Genomic DNA, 22,738 nt, shown 5'->3' on the forward strand with positions numbered 1-22,738 from the left:
TACGAATAGGAGGAATATGTTGTTTGCGGTTGTTAGGAGGAGTATGGCGACTAGGAATGTCAGTAGGTAGGTGAAAAATTTTGTTACGTATGGCTCTGAGGCCATGTATCATATGGCGAATTGTAGGATTGATCATGTTACAAATAGGGCGATTGGAAGAAATGTTATTGAGTATTGGTCTATTTTTAGGCTCAGGGGGATTTTAAAGTTTATAATGAATTTTCACTCCCAGTGGCAGGTGACAGATTCTACTCCCGAGTAGATGAATGCGGTTGTAGGGGCTAGGCTAATTAGGAATGCGGTTTTAACAGCGCGGGTGGTGGCTTGTGGGGTGTTTTTAAAGTTTTTAAATAGAAATGGCAGGATGATTGGGGTTAGGAGGATTGTCAGCGTGAGTAGTGTGAGGGAGTTGATTAGTAGTGTGGGGTTCACTCCTTTTACTTGGATTTGCACCAAGATGGGTGGTTCCTAAGACCAGTGGATTGCTGTTATCCTTTAAAAGTAAGGGGGCTGAAGTTTTAGGCTCAGATGTAAGAGTTAGCAGCTCTTGTTGGTTAAACCCTCCCCTCGGCAGGTAAGAAGGTTTGAACTTCTATTCTTAGAATCACAGTCTAATGTTTGGTTTAAACTATACTTGCATGAGGGGATTCCGGAGATCAGTTCGGGTTTGAGGATTAGGAGGAATATTGGGATAATGTGGAGCGTTATGAGCAGGTGTTCTCGCGTGGTTGAGTTTTGCATAGATGTGATGTGGGAGGGGATTGAGCCTCGTTGGGTCATTAGTAGTATGAATAAGGTGTAGGAGGCGGTTAGTAGGGTTGCGATTCCTGTTAGGATGATCGTGAAGGCAGATCAGTTGAATAAGGTGATTATAATGGTTAGCTCTGCTATGAGGTTTGTTGTTGGGGGTAAGGCTATGTTTGTTAGATTGGCCAGCAATCATCAGGTAGCTATGAGTGGTAGGAGAGGTTGTAGGCCTCGTGTGAGTAGTAGAATTCGGCTGTGCGTACGTTCATAGTTTGTGTTGGCTAGGCAGAATAGTATGGAGGAAGTTAGTCCATGGGAAATTATTAGGATCATTGCCCCTGAGAATGATCAGTGGGTTTGGATTATTCCTGCGGCGATAACTAGGCCTATGTGGCTAACGGATGAATAAGCGATTAGTGATTTTAGGTCTGTCTGTCGTAGGCAGATTGAGCTAGTCATTAGGGCGCCTCATAGGGCCAGGGTTAGGAAGGGGTAGTGCAGGAGGTTGGACAGTGGGCCCATAAATAGAGTGACTCGTATAATTCCGTATCCTCCTAGCTTTAGTAGTAGGGCGGCGAGGAGTATTGAGCCTGCGATGGGTGCTTCTACGTGGGCTTTTGGCAGTCAGAGGTGTAGGCCGTATAGTGGGGCTTTTACTATGAATGCTATGAGCAGTGCTAGACCTGATAGTATTCCTGTCCATGAGGTGGATAGGGTTGGGTGGGTTAGTTGTAGGGTTGGCAGGTGCAGGGTGCCAATTTTCACGTATAGGTGTATGATTGTGATTAGCAGGGGTAGAGAGCTTACTGGCGTGTAGAATAGCAGGTAGATGCCAGCGCTTAGGCGTTCTGGTTGGTTCCCCCATCGGGTGATTAAGATTAGGGTGGGAATGAGGGTTGCTTCAAATGAGATGTAAAATAGTGCTAGTTCTGTGGTGGAAAAGGCTAGTAGGATGAATGGCTGGACTGCGACTAAGGTTGAGATAAAGATTCGTTTGCGTTGTAGGGGTTCTTGTTGCAGGTGGTTTTGGCTTGCTATGATTATGAGTGGGAGTAGTCAGCAGGATAGTACTAGGAGGGGGGATGAGATTTGGTCAATTCCTGTTCAGTTGGATAAAAATTTGTAGGGGTAGTAGGTTGGGATTAATCACTGTAGGCTTAGGGCAGCGATTAGGAGGCTGTATAAGGTGGTGTTAGTCCATAGAAATTTTGGTGGAGACAGCAGGGCTGTTGGAAGAAGTATGATTGTGGGTAGGATGATTTTTAGCATTGCAGGAGGTTTAGGTTGTGTAGATGGTCGGAGCCATGTGTGCGGGTGGAGGCTACTAGGATGGCCAGGCCTGTGCCCGCCTCACACGCTGAGAAGGTTAGCATGAGAATTGGTACCATGGTGAATGAGGAGACTTGGTTTTCGATGGATCATATTGATAGGCCTACGAATATCGATAATATTATGCTTTCAAGGCATAGTAGGGCGGATACTAGGTGGGTTCGGTGGAAGGCTAGTCCTAGTCCGCTGAAAATGAAGGCTGAGTAGAAGCTTAAATGTAGGGGCGACATAAGAAAGTTACAGGGTTGGCTGTAATCTGCTGGGTCGAAACCAGCTATCTTTTTGGTTAGACTAACTTTCTGTTATTCTGCTCATTCTAGGCCCCCTTGAATTCACTCGTAGGCCAGTCCGAGTGTTAGGAGAAGGAGGATCACTACAGTTCAGGTGAGGGTCATTAGGGGGGATTGGAGTTGGACGGCTCATGGCAGGGGGAGTAGGAGGGCGATTTCTAGGTCGAATAGGAGGAACAGGATGGCTACTGAGGAAGAATCGGACTGAGAATGGTAATCGAGCAGATCCAAGTGGGTCGAATCCACATTCGTACGGTGAGAGTTTCTCTGAGTCGGGGTTTATTTGGGCGAGTCAGAAGTTTAATGCGGTTAGGGCGGCGCTTAGGATTGATGATAGGGCGAATATGAACATGAGTGCGTTCATTGCTCTCCTCTGGGTTTATACCAGATTCTAGAGATTGGAAGTCAATTGTAATTAATATACTAGAAGAGCAAGATCCTCATCAGTAGATGGTTATGTAGAGGAATAGTCAGATGACGTCTACGAAGTGTCAGTATCAGGCTGCTGCCTCGAATCCGAAGTGGTGGTCTGATGTAAAGTGGAACTTGATCAGTCGGAAGAGGCAGACGGTCAGGAAGGAGGATCCGATGATTACGTGGAGTCCGTGGAATCCAGTGGCAACGAAGAAGGTAGATCCGTAGACGCTATCGGCGATTGAGAATGGGGCTTCGTGGTATTCTATTGCTTGTAGGGCTGTGAAGTAGAATCCCAGGAGGATCGTTAGGGTTAGGGCGTGGATGGCGTGTTTTCGGTTTCCTTCTGTGATGCTGTGATGGGCTCACGTTACGGTAACGCCTGAGGCTAGTAGGATGGCTGTGTTTAGTAGGGGGACTTCTATCGGGTTGAGTGGTTTAATTCCTGTTGGGGGTCATTGGCCTCCTAGTTCTGGGGTTGGGGCCAGGCTCGAGTGGAAGAACGCTCAGAAGAACCCTAAGAAGAAGAATGCTTCGGATGTGATGAAAAGGATTATGCCGTATCGTAGGCCTTTTTGGACTGTGGGAGTGTGATGGCCTTGGAAGGTGCTTTCTCGTACAATGTCTCGTCATCATTGGAGTATTACTAGGAGTATTGAGATGAGGCCTAGGGTTAGTAGTACGGATGAGTTGTAGTGGAATCACATGATTAATCCTGAGGTTGTGAGTAGGGCGGCGGCTGCCCCGAAGATTGGTCAAGGGCTTGGGTCAACTATGTGGTATGAGTGTGCTTGGTGTGCCATTAGATGTTTTCTTGTAAGTATAGGCTTAGAAGGAGCACGAAGACGTAGGCCTGGATTATGGCTACTGCTACTTCTAGGATGGTTAGGAGTAGTAGGATGATTATTGTTAGGATGGATACTGCAGGAAGGGTGGGTATTAATGCAATGGAGGCTGTAGAGATGAGTTGGATGAGTAAGTGTCCTGCTGTAAGGTTGGCTGTAAGGCGGACTCCGAGGGCTAGGGGGCGGATTAGTAGGCTGGTTGTTTCGATCAGGATTAGTGCGGGGATTAGGGGTGTAGGGGTACCTTCGGGTAATAGGTGGGCTAAAGAGGCTGATGGTTGGTTTCGTAGGCCTGTTAGTAGTGTGGCAAGCCATAGTGGGAAGGCTAGGGCTATGTTCATAGATAGTTGGGTGGTTGGGGTGAATGTATATGGAAGGAGGCCTAGAAGGTTGATTGTAAGAAGTATGATTATTAGGGATGTAAATATTATGGCTCATTTGTGGCCATTTTTGTTGAGTGGGACTATTAGTTGTTTTGTGATTAGGTGAAGGAGTCATGTTTGGATAGTAGAAAGGCGGTTGTTGATTCATCGGTTGTTTGGGGACGGGAATAGTAGGGCTGGGAAGAGTAGGGATAGTAGGATTAAGGGGATGCCGAATAGATTGGGGCTGGAAAATTGGTCAAAGAAGCTTAGGTTCATGGTCAGGATCATGGTGTGGGTTTGGTAGTGAGGGAGGTCTTATTTGATGGGGGGTTGGTTGTGGTGAAGGCTAGTAGTTTTGGTTGGATGAGGAGTGCTAGGGTTAATCAGGTTATAATTATGATTGAAAATCATGGTGCGGGGTTAAGCTGTGGCATATCATTAAGGAGGGGGAAGTCCCTCTTTGGCTAGCTTAAAAGGCTAGTGCTGTTGCATAGCTTCTTAATGATTAGGATGATGATAGAAGGGACGATCAGGCCTCGAAATGTGGGAGTGGGGTTGATTCTACTACAATGGGTATGTAGCTGTGATTAGCCCCGCAAATTTCTGAGCATTGTCCGTAAAAAATCCCAGGCCGGGTGGTAATGAATGAAGTTTGGTTTAGTCGGCCTGGGATTGCGTCTGTTTTAACTCCGAGCGTTGGGACTGCTCAGGAGTGGAGTACGTCTCCTGCAGTAATGATTACGCGGATGGGGGATTCTATTGGGATAACTACGCGGTGGTCAACTTCTAGCAGTCGGAAGTGGCCGTTGGGTAAGTCTGGGGTGGGCACTATGTAGGAGTCGAAGGATAGGTCTTTGAAGTCTGTGTATTCGTAGCTTCAGTATCATTGGTGGCCGATGGCTTTTAGGGTGAGGTCTGGTTCATCGATTTCGTCCATTATGTAGAGGATTTGTAGGGATGGGAGGGCGAGGAGTACCAGGACGATAGCAGGTAGGATTGTCCAGATCAGCTCTACTTCTTGGGCGTCTACAGCATTGGACGAGAGTTTTTCTGTTAGTATGTGGGCTAAAAGGTAGAGAACTAGGCTGCAGATAGCTAGGGCAACGATTAGGGCGTGGTCGTGGAATTCAACGAGTTCTTCTATGATGGGTGATGAGGCGTCTTGGAATCCTAGTTGGGAGTGGTTGGCCACATGAGATGTACAGGATTTTTACCTGTGATTTAGTCTTGACAAGGCTATGTAATTGGTTTACTAACGTCTCATAAGAAAGAAGCATGAGCGGTTAATGCAGTTGGCTTGAAACCAGCATGTGAGGGTTCGATTCCTTCCTTTCTTGTACTTGGACGAAGGCCGGTTCCTCGAAAGTATGGTATGGGGGAGGGCAGCCGTGGATTCATTCAACGTTTGTGGTAGTTAGTTCTGGTTGTAGGACTTTTCGTTTGGCCGAAAAGGCTTCTCAGATGATGAATATTAGTATGATTACGGCTACTATTGAGATTAGGGAGCCGATGGAGGAAATGGTGTTTCATAGTGTGTAGGCGTCGGGATAGTCCGAGTATCGTCGGGGTCTTCCTGCTAGGCCTAGGAAGTGCTGGGGGAAGAACGTTAGGTTTACTCCTGTAAATATTACCCCGAAGTGGGCTTTTGCTCATGTTTGGTGTAGGGTAAACCCAGTGAGTAGTGGGAATCAGTGAGTAAATCCTGCTAGAATGGCAAAGACGGCGCCTATGGATAGGACGTAGTGGAAGTGGGCAACTACGTAGTACGTGTTGTGCAGGGCGATGTCTAGGGAAGAGTTTGCAAGAACGATTCCTGTTAATCCTCCGATGGTAAATAGGAAGATAAATCCTAGAGCTCATAGTATTGGGGGGGTCTCATTTGATTGTTCCTCCGTGCAGGGTGGCTAGTCAGCTAAATACTTTGATTCCGGTAGGGATGGCAATGATTATAGTGGCTGATGTAAAGTAGGCTCGGGTATCAACGTCTATTCCTACTGTAAACATGTGGTGAGCTCAGACGATGAATCCTAGGAAGCCGATGGATAGTATGGCTCAGACTATTCCCATGTAGCCAAAGGGCTCCTTTTTGCCTGAGTAGTACGTGACTACGTGTGAGATGATTCCGAACCCCGGTAGGATCAGAATATAGACTTCTGGGTGTCCGAAGAATCAGAATAGGTGTTGGTACAGGATTGGGTCTCCTCCTCCAGCGGGGTCGAAGAATGTGGTGTTTAGGTTTCGATCAGTTAGTAATATTGTAATACCGGCGGCGAGTACGGGGAGTGATAGAAGGAGTAGGATGGCGGTAATTAGTACGGATCAGACAAATAGTGGGGTTTGGTATTGTGAGAGTGCGGGGGGTTTTATGTTGATGGCTGTGGTGATAAAGTTGATGGCCCCAAGGATGGAGGAGATACCGGCTAAGTGGAGTGAGAAGATAGCCAGGTCTACTGAAGCTCCGGCGTGGGCAAGGTTACCTGCTAGGGGAGGGTAGACAGTTCAGCCTGTGCCGGCACCAGCTTCTACAGTGGATGAGGCTAGTAGGAGGAGGAATGATGGGGGGAGGAGTCAAAAGCTTATGTTGTTTATTCGCGGGAATGCTGTGTCGGGGGCACCGATTATGAGGGGGACTAATCAGTTGCCGAATCCTCCGATCATGATGGGTATGACTATAAAGAAGATTATTACAAAGGCGTGAGCGGTAACGATTACGTTGTAAATTTGGTCGTCGCCTAGGAGAGTTCCTGGTTGTCCTAGTTCTGCGCGGATTAATAGGCTGAGTGCGGTGCCGACTATTCCTGCTCATGCCCCGAAGATGAGGTACAGGGTGCCAATATCCTTATGGTTAGTGGAAAATAGTCATCGGTTGATGAAGGTGACGGGTAAGATGGCTGAGTGTTGAAGCGTTAGGCTGTAGTCCTTTTTTACAGAGGTTTAATTCCTCTTCTTATCGGCTCTGTAGTGAAATTCATGTTGAGTTGCAAGCTCATCGATGCGCACTAGGGTGCGTCAGGGTCTTTGTAGGCAGAAGCCAATTGGTTTAGGCATTTAGCTGTTAACTAGAGTTTTGTGGGATCGAAGCCCATCTGTCTAGGGAGGCTTTAGCTTAATTAAAGCGTCTGACTTGCATTCAGAAGATACAGGTTAATATTCTGTAAGTCTTAATGTGCAGAAACTAAGAGGGTTTAACTCTTATTTAAGGCTTTGAAGGCCTTCGGTTTGGGGTGTTATCCTAAGTTTCTAGACAATGGCATGTATTATTGGGGACAGGGGAAGTAAGAGGATTGATAGTGAGGCAAGGACCGCAGTAGGTGTGCTTGGGGCTTTGCTAGTGTATCATTGTTTTATGTGGTTAGAGGAGTTGGGGGGAAGGGTAATTGTTGAGTGGTATGCGAGGCGTAGGTAGAAGAAGAGGCTGAGCAGTGATAGCATGGCAATTGCCATGGCTGCTGGTGTTATTTCCTGTTTAGTTAGTTCTTGGATGATAAGTCACTTTGGTATAAAGCCTGTTAATGGGGGGAGGCCTGCTAGGGATAAAAGTACTAGTATTAGGGTGGCGTTTAGCACTGGGGTTTTTGTTCATGAGGTTGTGATCATGGATAGGTTAAGGGCTTTGATTTTGTTAAGGGCTAGGAATACGGCTGATGTTATGATTGTGTATAGGTAGAAGGTAAGTAAGGCCAATTTGGGGCTGTAAACTAGGATGATGGCGATTCAGCCTAAGTGGGAGATGGACGAGAAGGCTAGGATTTTGCGTGTTTGTGTTTGGTTCAGTCCTATTCAGCCTCCTAGTGCTGTTGAGGCTAGGGCCATGGCGGTGAGTAGAGCTGGGTCGAGGGATTTGGATGTTAGTAGGAGCAGGGTTAGTGGGGGGAATTTTATGAGGGTCGAGAGTAGCAGGGCTGTTATTAGTGGCGATCCTTGTAGTACTTCTGGGAATCAGAAGTGAAATGGCACTAGGCCCAGTTTAATAGCGATTGCTGCTGTCAGTAGTAGACAGGAGGTTGGGTGGTTTATTTGTGTGATGTCTCATTGGCCGGTGACTCAGGCATTGGTTATGCTAGAGAATAGGACCAGGGCGGAAGCAGCTGCTTGGGTTAGGAAGTATTTCGTTGCGGCTTCTACTGCTCGTGGGTGGTGGGATTTGGCAATTAGGGGAATGATGGCTAGTGTGTTGATCTCCAGTCCTGTCCAGGCCAGAACTCAGTGGTTGCTGGAAATTGTGATTGTGGTGCCCAAGATGAGGCTGAAGGTTATGATTGGGGTCGCGTAAGGGTTCATTAGTAGAGGAGGGGGTTAAACCATCATTTTCGGGGTATGGGCCCGATAGCTTGATTAGCTGACTCTACTAGAAAATAATATAAGGGAAGTATGGAGAATTTTGATTTCTCTTGTGTGGGTTCAATTCCTACTTTTCTAAGGTCAACAGGAAATGAGAGGGCTGTTATACCTCTATGTTCACTTTATCATAGTGACCCTTTGTAGTTCAGGCACATTTCCTTATGTAAGGAGGTAGGCCTGCATAGCAGATAGGTATGCTGATGTGTCAGAGGCACAGAGCTAGTGTGAGGGGTAGGAAGTTTTTTCATAGTAGGTGCATTAGTTGGTCATATCGGAATCGTGGGTATGAAGCTCGGACCCATAAGAAACCAGAAGATAGTAGGAGGACTTTTGTGGCTAGGATGACGGGGAATAGTTCTGTGGGTGGCCCTAGGGCGCTTGGGTTTAGGAATATGATGGCTGTAAGTGTATTTATTAGCATAATGTTCGCATATTCAGCTAGGAAGAATAAGGCGAAGGGTCCTGCGGCGTATTCAACGTTAAACCCTGAGACTAGCTCAGACTCACCCTCTGTGAGGTCAAAAGGAGCTCGGTTTGTCTCTGCTAGGGTGGATACGTATCATATTATTGCTAGGGGTGATGAGGAGAAAATGAAGTATAGAGGCTCCTGTGCGACGGCAAAGGAGCTGCACTGCATCCCCACTGCTGCCAGTGCACTCTCTGGACTCACTGCACTGCATCCCCAGTGGTGCCAGTGCACTCTCTGGACTCACTGCACTGCATCCCCAGTGGTGCCAGTGTACTCTCTGGACTCACTGCAGTGCATCCCCAGTGGTGCCAGTGCACTCTCTGGACTCACTGCAGTGCATCCCCAGTGGTGCCAGTGCACTCTCTGGACTCACTGAAGTGCATCCACAGTGGTGCCAGTGCACTCACTGGACTCACTGCACTGCATTCCCTCTGGTGCCAGTGCACTCTCTGGACTCACTGCACTGCATCCCCAGTGGTGCCAGTGCACTCTCTGGACTCACTGCACTGCATCCCCAGTGGTGCCACTGCATTCTCTGGACTCACTGCAGTGCATCCCCAGTGGTGCCAGTGCAATCTCTGGACTCACTGCAGTGCATCCCCAGTGGTGCCAGTGCACACTCTGGACTCACTGCACTGCATCCCCAGTGGTGCCAGTGCACTCTCTGGACTCACTGCACTGCATCCCCAGTGTTCACAGTGCACTCTCTGCACTCACTACACTGCATCCACAGTGGTGCCAGTGCACTCTCTGGACTCACTGCACTGCATCCCCAGTGGTGCCAGTGCACTCTGTGGACTCACTGCACTGCATCCCCAGTGGTGCCAGTGCACTCTCTGGACTCACTGAAGTGCATTCTCAGTGGTGCCAGTGCACTCTCTGGACTCACTGCACTGCATCCCCAGTGGTGCCAGTACACTCACAGGACTGAGTGCACTGCATCCCCAGTGGAGCCAGTGCGCTCTCTGGACTCACTGCACTGCATCCCCAGTGGTGCCAGTGCATTCTCTGGACTCACCGCACTGCACCCTGAGTGGTGCCAGTGCACTCTCTGGACTCACTGCAGTGCATCCCCAGTGGTGCCAGTGCACTCTCTGGACTCACTGTACTGCATCCCCAGTGTTGCCAGTGCACTCTCTGGAGTAACTGCAGTGCATCCCCAGTGGTGCCAAAGCACTCTCTGGACTCCCGGCACCGCATCCCCAGTGGTGCCAGTGCACTCTCTGGGCTCACTGCAGTGCATCCCCAGTGGTGCCAGTGCACTCTCTTGACTCACTGCACTGCATCCCCAGTGGTGCCAGTGCACTCACTGGACTCACTGCACTGCATTCCCCAGAGGTGCTAGTGCACTCTCTGGACTCACTGCAGTGCATCCCCAGTGGTGCCAGTGCACTCTCTGGACTCACTGAAGTGCATTCTCAGTGGTTCCAGTGCACTCTGTGGACTCACTGCAGTGCATCCCCAGTGGTGCCAGTGCGCTCTCTGGACTCACTGCAGTGCATCCCCAGTGGTGCCAGTGCACTCTCTGGACTCACTGCACTGCATCCCCAGTGGTGCCAGTGCACTCTCTGGACTCACTGCAGTGCATCCCCAGTCGTGCCAGTGCACTCTCTGGACTCACTGCACTGCATCCCCAGTGGTGCCACTGCACTCTCTGGACTCACTGCAGTGCATCCCCAGTGGTGCCAGTGCACTCTCTCGAGTCACTGCACTACATCCCCAGTGGTGCCAGTGCACTCACTGGACTCACTGTACTGCATTCCCAGTGGTGCTAGTGCACTCTCTGGACTCACTGCAGTGCATCCCCAGTGGTGCCAGTGCACTCTTTGGACTCACTGAAGTGCATTCTCAGTGGTGCCAGTGCACTCTCTGGACTCACTGCACTACATCCCCAGTGGTGCCAGTGCACTCTCTGGACTCACTGAAGTGCATTCTCAGTGGTGCCAGTGCACTCTCTGGACTCACTGCAGTGCATCCCCAGTGGTGCCAGTACACTCACTGGACTCACTGCACTGCATCCCCAGTGGTGCCAGTGCACTCTCTGGACTCACTGCACTGCATCCCCAGTGGTGCCAGTGCACTCTCTGGACTCACTGCACTGCATCCCCAGTGGTGCCAGTGCACTCTCTGGACTCACTGCACTGCATCCCCAGTGGTGCCAGTGTACTCTCTGGACTCACTGCAGTGCATCCCCAGTGGTGCCAGTGCACTCTCTGGACTCACTGCAGTGCATCCCCAGTGGTGCCAGTGCACTCTCTGGACTCACTGAAGTGCATCCACAGTGGTGCCAGTGCACTCACTGGACTCACTGCTGTGCATTCCCTCTGGTGCCAGTGCACTCTCTGGACTCACTGCACTGCATCCCCAGTGGTGCCAGTGCACTCTCTGGACTCACTGCACTGCATCCCCAGTGGTGCCAGTGCATTCTCTGGACTCACTGCAGTGCATCCCCAGTGGTGCCAGTGCAATCTCTGGACTCACTGCAGTGCATCCCCAGTGGTGCCAGTGCACACTCTGGACTCACTGCACTGCATCCCCAGTGGTGCCAGTGCACTCTCTGGACTCACTGCACTGCATCCCCAGTGTTCACAGTGCACTCTCTGCACTCACTACACTGCATCCACAGTGGTGCCAGTGCACTCTCTGGACTCACTGCACTGCATCCCCAGTGGTGCCAGTGCACTCTGTGGACTCACTGCACTGCATCCCCAGTGGTGCCAGTGCACTCTCTGGACTCACTGAAGTGCATTCTCAGTGGTGCCAGTGCACTCTCTGGACTCACTGCACTGCATCCCCAGTGGTGCCAGTACACTCACAGGACTGAGTGCACTGCATCCCCAGTGGAGCCAGTGCGCTCTCTGGACTCACTGCACTGCATCCCCAGTGGTGCCAGTGCATTCTCTGGACTCACCGCACTGCACCCTGAGTGGTGCCAGTGCACTCTCTGGACTCACTGCAGTGCATCCCCAGTGGTGCCAGTGCACTCTCTGGACTCACTGTACTGCATCCCCAGTGTTGCCAGTGCACTCTCTGGAGTAACTGCAGTGCATCCCCAGTGGTGCCAAAGCACTCTCTGGACTCCCGGCACCGCATCCCCAGTGGTGCCAGTGCACTCTCTGGGCTCACTGCAGTGCATCCCCAGTGGTGCCAGTGCACTCTCTTGACTCACTGCACTGCATCCCCAGTGGTGCCAGTGCACTCACTGGACTCACTGCACTGCATTCCCCAGAGGTGCTAGTGCACTCTCTGGACTCACTGCAGTGCATCCCCAGTGGTGCCAGTGCACTCTCTGGACTCACTGAAGTGCATTCTCAGTGGTTCCAGTGCACTCTGTGGACTCACTGCAGTGCATCCCCAGTGGTGCCAGTGCGCTCTCTGGACTCACTGCAGTGCATCCCCAGTGGTGCCAGTGCACTCTCTGGACTCACTGCACTGCATCCCCAGTGGTGCCAGTGCACTCTCTGGACTCACTGCAGTGCATCCCCAGTCGTGCCAGTGCACTCTCTGGACTCACTGCACTGCATCCCCAGTGGTGCCACTGCACTCTCTGGACTCACTGCAGTGCATCCCCAGTGGTGCCAGTGCACTCTCTCGAGTCACTGCACTACATCCCCAGTGGTGCCAGTGCACTCACTGGACTCACTGTACTGCATTCCCAGTGGTGCTAGTGCACTCTCTGGACTCACTGCAGTGCATCCCCAGTGGTGCCAGTGCACTCTTTGGACTCACTGAAGTGCATTCTCAGTGGTGCCAGTGCACTCTCTGGACTCACTGCACTACATCCCCAGTGGTGCCAGTGCACTCTCTGGACTCACTGAAGTGCATTCTCAGTGGTGCCAGTGCACTCTCTGGACTCACTGCAGTGCATCCCCAGTGGTGCCAGTACACTCACTGGACTCACTGCACTGCATCCCCAGTGGTGCCAGTGCACTCTCTGGACTCACTGCACTGCATCCCCAGTGGTGCCAGTGCACTCTCTGGACTCACTGCACTGCATCCCCAGTGCTGCCTGTGCACTCTCTGGACTCACTGCACTGCATCCCCAGTGGTGTCACTGCACTCTCTGGACTCACTGCACTGCATCCCCAGTTGTGCCAGTGCACTCTCTGCACTCACTGCACTGCATACCCAGTGGTGCCAGTGCACTCTCTGGACTCACTGCAGTGCATTCCCTCTGGTGCCAGTGCACTCTCTGCACTCACTGCACTGCATACCCAGTGGTGCCAGTGCACTCTCTGGACTCACTGCAGTGCATCACCTGTGGTGCCAGTGCACTCTCTGGACTCACTGAAGTGCATCCCCAGTGGTGCCAGTGCAATCTCTGGACTCACTGCACTGCATTCCCAGTCGTGCCAGTGCACACTCTGGACTCACTGCACTGCATCCCCAGTGGTGCCAGTGCACTCTCTGGACTCACTGCACTGCAACCCCAGTGTTGCCAGTGCACTCTCTGGACTCACTGCACTGCATCCCCAGTGGTGCCAGTGCACTCTCTGGACTGACTTCAGTGCATCCCCAGTGGTGCCAGAGCACTCTCTGGACTCACTGCACTGCATCCCCAGTGGTGCCAGTGCACTCTCAGGACTCACTGCACTGCAGCCCCAGTGGTGCCAGTGCACTCTCTGGACTCACTGCACTGCATCCCCAGTATTGCCAGTGCACTCTCTGGACTCACTGCGCTGCATCCCCACTGCTGCCAGTGCACTCTCTGGACTCACTGCACTGCATCCCCAGTGGTGCCACTGCACTCTCTGGACTCACTGCACTGCATGTCCAGTGGTGCCAGTGCACTCTCTGCACTCACTGCACTGCATCCCCAGTGGTGCCAGTGCACTCACTGGACTCACTGCAGTGCATTCCCTCTGGAGCCAGTGCACTCTCTGGACTCACTGCACTGCATCACCAGTGGTGCCAGTGCACTCTCTGGACTCACTGCAGTGCATCCCCAGTGGTGCCAGTGCACTCTCTGGACTCACTGCAGTGCATCACCAGTGGTGCCAGTGCACTCTCTGGACTCACTGAAGTGCATCCCCAGTGGGGCCAGTGCACTCTCTGGACTCACTGCACTGCATCCCCAGTGGTGCCAGTGCACTCTCTGGACTCACTGCACTGCATCCCCGGTGGTGCCAGAGCACTCTCTGGACTCACTGCACTACATCCTCTGTGCTGCCAGTGCACTCTCTGGACTCACTGCACTGAATCACCAGTGGTGCCAGTGCACTCTCTGGACTCACGGTACTGCATCCCCAGTGGAGCGCGTGCACTCTCTGGACTCAGTGCACTGCATCCCCAGTGGTGCCAGTGCACTCTCAGGACTCACTGCACTGCATCCCCAGTGGTGCTAGTGCACTCTGTGGACTCACTGCAGTGCATCCCCAGTGGTGCCAGTGCACTCTCTGGACTCACTGAAGGGCATTCTCAGTGGTGCCAGTGCACTCTCTGGACTCACTGCAGTGTTTCCCCAGTGGTGCCAGTACACTCACTGGACTGACTGCACTGCATCCCCAGTGGTGCCAGTTCACTCTCTGGACTCACCGCACCGCATCCCCAGTGGTGCCAGTGCACTCTCTGGAGTAACTGCAGTGCATCACCAGTGGTGCCAGTGCACTCTCTGGACTCACTGCACTGCATCCCCAGTGGTGCCAGAGCACTCTCTGGACTCACTGCAGTGCATCCCCAGTGGTGCCAGTGCACTCTCTGGACTCACTGATCTGCATCCCCAGTGATGCCAGTGCACTCTCTGGACTCCCGGCACCGCATCCCCAGTGGTGCCAGTGCACTCTCTGGGCTCACTGCAGTGCATCCCCAGTGGTGCCAGTGCACTCACTGGATTCACTGCACTGCATCCCCAGTGGTGCTAGTGCACTCTGTGGACTCACTGCAGTGCATCCCCAGTGGTGCCAGTGCACTCTCTGGACTCACTGAAGGGCATTCTCAGTGGTGCCAGTGCACTCTCTGGACTCACTGCAGTGCATCCCCAGTGGTGCCAGTACACTCACTGGACTGACTGCACTGCATCCCCAGTGGTGCCAGTGCACTCTCTGGACTCACCGCACCGCATCCCCAGTGGTGCCAGTGCAGTCTCTGGAGTAACTGCAGTGCATCCCCAGTGGTGCCAGTGCACTCTCTGGACTCACTGCACTGCATCCCCAGTGGTGCCAGTGCACTCTCTGGACTCACTGCAGTGCATCCCCAGTGGTGCCAGAGCACTCTCTGGACTCACTGCAGTGCATCCCCAGTGGTGCCAGTGCACTCTCTGGACTCACTGCACTGCATCCCCAGTGGTGCCAGTGCACTCTCTGGACTCCCTGCACCGCATCCCCAGTGGTGCCAGTGCACTCTCTGGGCTCACTGCAGTGCATCCCCAGTGGTGCCAGTGCACTCTCTTGACTCACTGCACTGCATCCCCAGTGGTGCCAGTGCACTCACTGGATTCACTGTACTGCATCCCCAGTGGTGCTAGTGCACTCTCTGGACTCACTGCAGTGCCTCCCCAGTGGTACCAGTGCACTCTCTGGACTCACTGAAGTGCATTCTCAGTGGTGCCAGTGCACTCTCTGGACTCACTGCAGTGCATCCCCAGTGGTGCCAGTGCGCTCTCTGGACTCACTGCAGTGCATCCCCAGTGGTGCCAGTGCACTCTCTGGACTCACTGCACTGCATCCCCAGTGCTGCCAGTGCACTCTCTGGATTCACTGCACTGCATCCCCAGTGGTGCCAGTGCACTCTCTGGACTCACTGCAGTGCATCCCCAGTGGTGCCAGTGCACTCTCTGGACTCACTGCACTGCATCCCCAGTGGTACCAGTGCACTCTGTGGACTCACTGCAGTGCATCCCCAGTGGTGCCAGTGCACTCTCTGGACTCACTGCACTGCATCCCCAGTGGTGCCAATGCACTCTCTGGACTCACTGCACTGCATCCCCAGTGGTGCCAGTGCACTCTCTGGACTCACTGCACTGCATCCCAAGTGGTGCCAGTGCACTCTCTGGAGTCACTGCACTGCATCCCCAGTGGTGCCAGTGCACTCTCTCGAGTCACTGCACTACATCCCCAGTGGTGCCAGTGCACTCACTGGACTCACTGTACTGCATCATCAGTGGTGCCAGTGCACTCTCTGGACTCACTGCAGTGCATCCCCAGTGGTGGCAGTGCACTCTCTGGACTCACTGCACTGCATCCCCAGTGGTGCCAGTGCACTCACTGGACTCACTATACTGCATCACCAGTGGTGCCAGTGCACTCTCTGGACTCACTGCACTGAAGCCCCAGTGTTGCCAGTGCATTCACTGGACTCACTGTACTGCATCTCCAATGGTGCCAGTGCACTCTCTGGGCTCACTGCAGTGCATCCCCAGTGGTGCCAGTGCACTCTCTGGACTCACTGCAGTGCATCCCCACTGGTGCCAGTGCACTCACTGGATTCACTGCACTACATTCCCAGTGGTGCTAGTGCACTCTCTGGACTCACTGCAGTGCATCCCCAGTGGTGCCAGTGCACTCTCTGGACTCACTGAAGGGCATTCTCAGTGGTGCCAGTGCACTCTCTGGACTCACTGCAGTGTTTCCCCAGTGGTGCCAGTACACTCACTGGACTGACTGCACTGCATCCCCAGTGGTGCCAGTTCACTCTCTGGACTCACCGCACCGCATCCCCAGTGGTGCCAGTGCACTCTCTGGAGTAACTGCAGTGCATCACCAGTGGTGCCAGTGCACTCTCTGGACTCACTGCACTGCATCCCCAGTGGTGCCAGAGCACTCTCTGGACTCACTGCAGTGCATCCCCAGTGGTGCCAGTGCACTCTCTGGACTCACTGATCTGCATCCCCAGTGATGCCAGTGCACTCTCTGGACTCCCGGCACCGCATCCCCAGTGGTGCCAGTGCACTCTCTGGGCTCACTGCAGTGCATCCCCAGTGGTGCCAGTGCACTCACTGGATTCACTGCACTGCATCCCCAGTGGTGCTAGTGCACTCTGTGGACTCACTGGAGTGCATCCCCAGTGGTGCCAGTGCACTCTCTGGACTCACTGAAGGGCATTCTCAGTGGTGCCAGTGCACTCTCTGGACTCACTGCAGTGCATCCCCAGTGGTGCCAGTACACTCACTGGACTGACTGCACTGCATCCCCAGTGGTGCCAGTGCACTCTCTGGACTCACCGCACCGCATCCCCAGTGGTGCCAGTGCAGTCTCTGGAGTAACTGCAGTGCATCCCCAGTGGTGCCAGTGCACTCTCTGGACTCACTGCACTGCATCCCCAGTGGTGCCAGTGCACTCTCTGGACTCACTGCAGTGCATCCCCAGTGGTGCCAGAGCACTCTCTGGACTCACTGCAGTGCATCCCCAGTGGTGCCAGTGCACTCTCTGGACTCACTGCACTGCATCCCCAGTGGTGCCAGTGCACTCTCTGGACTCCCTGCACCGCATCCCCAGTGGTGCCAGTGCACTCTCTGGGCTCACTGCAGTGCATCCCCAGTGGTGCCAGTGCACTCTCTTGACTCACTGCACTGCATCCCCAGTGGTGCCAGTGCACTCACTGGATTCACTGTACTGCATCCCCAGTGGTGCTAGTGCACTCTCTGGACTCACTGCAGTGCCTCCCCAGTGGTACCAGTGCACTCTCTGGACTCACTGAAGTGCATTCTCAGTGGTGCCAGTGCACTCTCTGGACTCACTGCAGTGCATCCCCAGTGGTGCCAGTGCGCTCTCTGGACTCACTGCAGTGCATCCCCAGTGGTGCCAGTGCACTCTCTGGACTCACTGCACTGCATCCCCAGTGCTGCCAGTGCACTCTCTGGATTCACTGCACTGCATCCCCAGTGGTGCCAGTGCACTCTCTGGACTCACTGCAGTGCATCCCCAGTGGTGCCAGTGCACTCTCTGGACTCACTGCACTGCATCCCCAGTGGTACCAGTGCACTCTGTGGACTCACTGCAGTGCATCCCCAGTGGTGCCAGTGCACTCTCTGGACTCACTGCACTGCATCCCCAGTGGTGCCAATGCACTCTCTGGACTCACTGCACTGCATCCCCAGTGGTGCCAGTGCACTCTCTGGACTCACTGCACTGCATCCCAAGTGGTGCCAGTGCACTCTCTGGAGTCACTGCACTGCATCCCCAGTGGTGCCAGTGCACTCTCTCGAGTCACTGCACTACATCCCCAGTGGTGCCAGTGCACTCACTGGACTCACTGTACTGCATCATCAGTGGTGCCAGTGCACTCTCTGGACTCACTGCAGTGCATCCCCAGTGGTGGCAGTGCACTCTCTGGACTCACTGCACTGCATCCCCAGTGGTGCCAGTGCACTCACTGGACTCACTATACTGCATCACCAGTGGTGCCAGTGCACTCTCTGGACTCACTGCACTGAAGCCCCAGTGTTGCCAGTGCATTCACTGGACTCACTGTACTGCATCTCCAATGGTGCCAGTGCACTCTCTGGGCTCACTGCAGTGCATCCCCAGTGGTGCCAGTGCACTCTCTGGACTCACTGCAGTGCATCCCCACTGGTGCCAGTGCACTCACTGGATTCACTGCACTACATTCCCAGTGGTGCTAGTGCACTCTCTGGACTCACTGCAGTGCATCCCCAGTGGTGCCAGTGCACTCTTTGGACTCACTGAAGTGCATTCTCAGTGGTGCCAGTGCACTCTCTGGACTCACTGCACTGCATCCCCAGTGGTGCCAGTGCGCTCTCTGGACTCACTGAAGTGCATTTTCAGTGGTGCCAATGCACTCTCTGGACTCACTGAAGGGCATTCTCAGTGGTGCCAGTGCACTCTCTGGACTCACTGCAGTGCATCACCAGTGGTGCCAGTGCACTCTCTGGACTCACCGCACCGCATCCCCAGTGGTGCCAGTGCACTCTCTGGAGTAACTGCAGTGCATCAACATTGGTGCCAGTGCACTCTCTGGACTCTCTGCACCGCATCCCCAGTGGTGCCAGTGCACTCTCTGGGCTCACTGCAGTGCATCCCCAGTGCTGCCCGTGCACTCTCTGGAGTCAGTGCACTGCATCCCCAGTGGTGCCAGTGCACTCACTGGATTCACTGCACTGCATCCCCAGTGGTGCTAGTGCACTCTCTGGACTCACTGCATTGCATCCCCGGGGTTGCGAGTGCACTCTCTGGACTCACTGCACTGCATCCCAGTGGTGCCAGTGCACTCTCTGGACTCACTGCAGTGCAGCCCCTGAGGTGCCAGTGCACTCTCTGGACTCACTGCAGTGCATCCCCAGTGGTGCCAGTGCACTCTCTGGACTCACTGCACTGCATTCCCAGTGGTTCCAGTGCACTCTCTACACTCGCTGCACTGCATCCCCAGTGGTGCCAGTGCACTCTCTGGACTCACATGACTGAATGAACAGTGGTGCCAGTGCACTCTCTGTACTCACTGCAGTGCATCCCCAGTGGTGCCAGTGCGCTCTCTGGACTCACTGCACTGCATGTCCACTGGTGCCAGTGCACTCTCTGGACAAACTGCACTGCATCCCCAGTGGTGCCAGTGCACTCTCTGGACTCAATGCAGTTCATCCCCATTGGTGCCAGTGCACTCTCTGGAATCACTGCACTGCATCCCCAGTGGTGCCAGTGCACTCTCTGGACTCACTGCACTGCATCCCCAGTGGTGCCAGTGCACTCTCTGCACTCACTGAACTGCATCCCCAGTGGTGCCAGAGCACTCTCTGGACTCACTGCAGTGCAGCCTCTGAGGTGCCAGTGCACTCTCTGGACTCACTGCAGTGCATCCCCTGTGGTTCCAGAGCACTCTCTGGACTCACTGCACTGCATCCCCAGTGGTGCCTGTGCAGTCTCTGGACTCACTGCACTGCATCCCCAGTGGTGCCAGTGCACTCTCTGCACTCACTGCACTGCATCCCCAGTGGTGCCAGAGCACTCTCTGGACTCACTGCACTGCATCCCCAGTGCTGCAGGTGCACTCTCTGGACTCACTGCACTGCATCCCCGGTGTTGCCAGTGCACTCTCTGGACTCACTGCACTGCATCCCCGGTGGTGCCAGTGCACTCTCTGGACTCACTGCACTGCATCCCCAGTGGTGCCAGTGCACTCACTGGACTCACTGCAGTGCATCCCCACTGGTGCCAGTGCACTCTCTGGACTCACTGCACTGCATCCCCAGTGGTGCCTGTGCACTCTCTGGACTCACTGCACTGCATCCCCAGTGGTGCTAGTGCACTCTGTGGACTCACTGCAGTGCATCCCCAGTGGTGCCAGTGCACTCTCTGGACTCACCGTACTGCATCCCTAGTGGTGCCAAACCACTCTCTGGACTCCCGGCACCGCATCCCCAGTGGTGCCAGTGCACTCTCTGGACTCACTGCACTGCATCCCCATTGGTGCCAGTGCACTCTCTGGACTCACAGCACCGCATCCCCTGTGGTGCCAGTGCGCTCTCTGGACTCACTGCAGTGCATCCCCAATGGTGCCAGCGCACTCTCTGGACTCACTGCACTGCATCCCCAGTGGTGCCAGTGCACTCTGTGGACTCACTGCAGTGCATCCCCAGTGGTGCCAGTGCTCTCTCTGGACTCACTGTACTGCATCCACAGTGGTGCCAGTGCACTCTCTGGACTCACTGCACTGCATCCCCAGTGGTGCCAGTGCACTCTGTGGACTCACTGCAGTGCATCCCCAGTGGTGCCAGTGCTCTCTCTGGACTCACTGTACTGCATCCACAGTGGTGCCAGTGCACTCTCTGGACTCACTGCAGTGCATCACCAGTGGTGCCAGTGCACTCTCTGGACTCACTGTACTGCATCCCCAGTGGTGCCAGTGCACTCTCTGGACTCACTGCACTACTACAGCCGCGGCAGTCGCTCCAGCCGCGGTAGCCCTCCAGCCTCGGCAGCCGCGGCAGCCGCGGCAGCCGCTCCAGCCGCGGCAGCCGCTCCGTCCGCGGCATACGCGGCAGACTCTCCAACCGCGGCAGCCGCTCCAGCCGCGGAAGCCGCGGCAGCCGCTCCAAACGCGGCAGGCACTCCAACCGCGGCAACCTCTCCAGCCGTGGCAGCCGCTCCACTCTGTAGCGGCTGGAGCGGCTGCCGCGGCTGGAGCGGCTGGAGCGGCTGCCGCGGCTGGAGCGGCTAACGCGGCTGGAGAGGCTGACGCGGTTGGAGCGTCTAGAGCGTCTGCCGCGGCTGGAGGGGCTACGGCGGCTGGAGCGGTTGACGCGGTTGGAGCGGATGCCGAGGCTGGAGCGGATGCCGAGGCTGGAGCGGCACTCTCTGGACTCACTGCAGTGCATCCCCAGTGGTGCCAGTGCACTCTCTGGACTCACTGCACTGCATCCCCAGTGGTGCTAGTGCACTCTGGACTCACTGCAGTGCAACCCCAGTGGTGCCAATGCACTGTCTGGACTCACCGCACTGCACCCTGAGTGGTGCCATTGCACTCTCTGGACTCACTGCACCGCATTCCCACTGGTGTCAGTGCACTCTCTGGAGTAACTGCAGTGCATCCCCAGTGGTGCCAAAGCACTCTCTGGACTCCAGGCACCGCATCCCCAGTGGTGTCAGTGCACTGTCTGGACTCCCGGCACCGTATCCCCAGTGGTGCCAGTGCATTCTCTGGACTCACGGCACTGCACCCTGATTGGTGCCAGTGCACTCTCTGGACTCAGTGCACTGCATCCCCAGTGGTGCCAGTGCACTCTCTGGACTAACTGCAGTGCATCCCCAGTGGTGCCAGTGCACTCTCTGGAGTCACTGCAGTGCATCCCCAGTGGTGCCAAAGCACTCTCTGGACTCCCGGCACCGCATCCCCAGTGGTGCCAGTGCACTCTCTGGACTCACTGCACTGCATCTCCTGTGGTGCCAGTGCACTCTCTGGACTCACTGCACTGCATCCCCAGTAGTGCCAGTACACTCTCTGGACTCACTGCACTGCATCCCCAATGGTGCCAGTGCACTCTCTTTACTCACTGCACTGCATCCCCAAGGTGCCTGTGCATCTCTGGACTCACTGCACTGCTCCAGCCGCGGCAGCCTCTCCAGCCGCACCAGCCTCGGCATCCGCTCCAGCCGCGTTAACCGCTCGAGCCGCGGTAGCTCCTCCAGCCGCGCCAGCCGCTCCAGCCGCGGCAGCCGCTACAGCAGCTCCAGCCGCGGCAGCCGCGGCAGCCGCTCCAGCCGCGGCAGCCGCTCCAACCGCGGCAGACGCTCCAACCGCGGCAGCCGCTCCAGCCGCTACCGAGTGGAGCGGCTGCCACGGATGGAGGGCTACCGCGGCTGGAGCGGCTGCCGCGGCTGGAGCAGTGCAGTGAGTCCAGGGAGCGCAAAGGCACCAGTGGGGATGGAGTGCAGTGAGTCCAAAGACTTCACTGTCACCACTGGGAATGCAGTGCAGTGAGTCCAGAGAGTGCACTGGCACCACTGGGGATGCACTGCAGTGAGTCCAGAGAGTGCACTAGCAACACTGGGGATGCAGTGCAGTGAATCCAGTGAGTGCACTGGCACCACTGGTGATGCAGTGCAGTGTGTACAGAGAGTGCACTGGCACCACTGGAGATGCAGTACAGTGAGTCCAGTGAATGCACTGGAACCACTGGGGATGCAGTGCAGTGAGTCCAGAGAGTGCACTGGCACCAATGGTGATGCAGTACAGCGAGTCCAGTGAGTGCACTGGCACCAGTGGGGATGCAGTGCATTGAGTCCAGAGAGTGCACTGGCACCACTGGGGATGCAGTGCAGTGAGTCCAGTGAGTGCACTGGCACCACTGTGGATGCAGTGCAGTGACTCGAGAGAGTGCACTGGCACAACTGGGGATGTAGTGCAGTGACTCGAGAGAGTGCACTGGCAGCACTGGGGATGCAGTGCCGCGAGTCCAGAGAGTGCACTGGCACCACTGGGGATGCGGTGCCGGAGGTCCAGAGAGTGCATTGGCACCACTGGGGATGCACTGCAGTGACTCCAGAGAGT

At 54.8% G+C, this 22,738-nt stretch overlaps 1 long non-coding RNA gene across 5 annotated transcripts in view; it reads left to right on the plus strand.

The window, feature by feature from the left end:
• The first annotated feature begins 553 nt into the window (after positions 1-553).
• The window catches only part of LOC308200387, a 620,245-nt gene continuing 598,060 nt past the window's right edge, over positions 554-22,738 (plus strand). For 3 of the 5 annotated variants that reach the window (XR_013955586.1, XR_013955587.1, XR_013955588.1), the window contains exon 1: positions 554-6,592. This is a non-coding gene — a long non-coding RNA (uncharacterized lncRNA). The remainder of the gene's footprint in view (positions 6,593-22,738) is intronic. The other 2 variants (XR_013955589.1, XR_013955590.1) reach the window with 2 other exon arrangements.

The sequence above is a fragment of the Anser brachyrhynchus genome (genome assembly GCF_964034855.1).
Source record: "Anser brachyrhynchus genome assembly, chromosome: 10".
Taxonomy (NCBI): Eukaryota; Metazoa; Chordata; class Aves; order Anseriformes; family Anatidae; genus Anser; species Anser brachyrhynchus.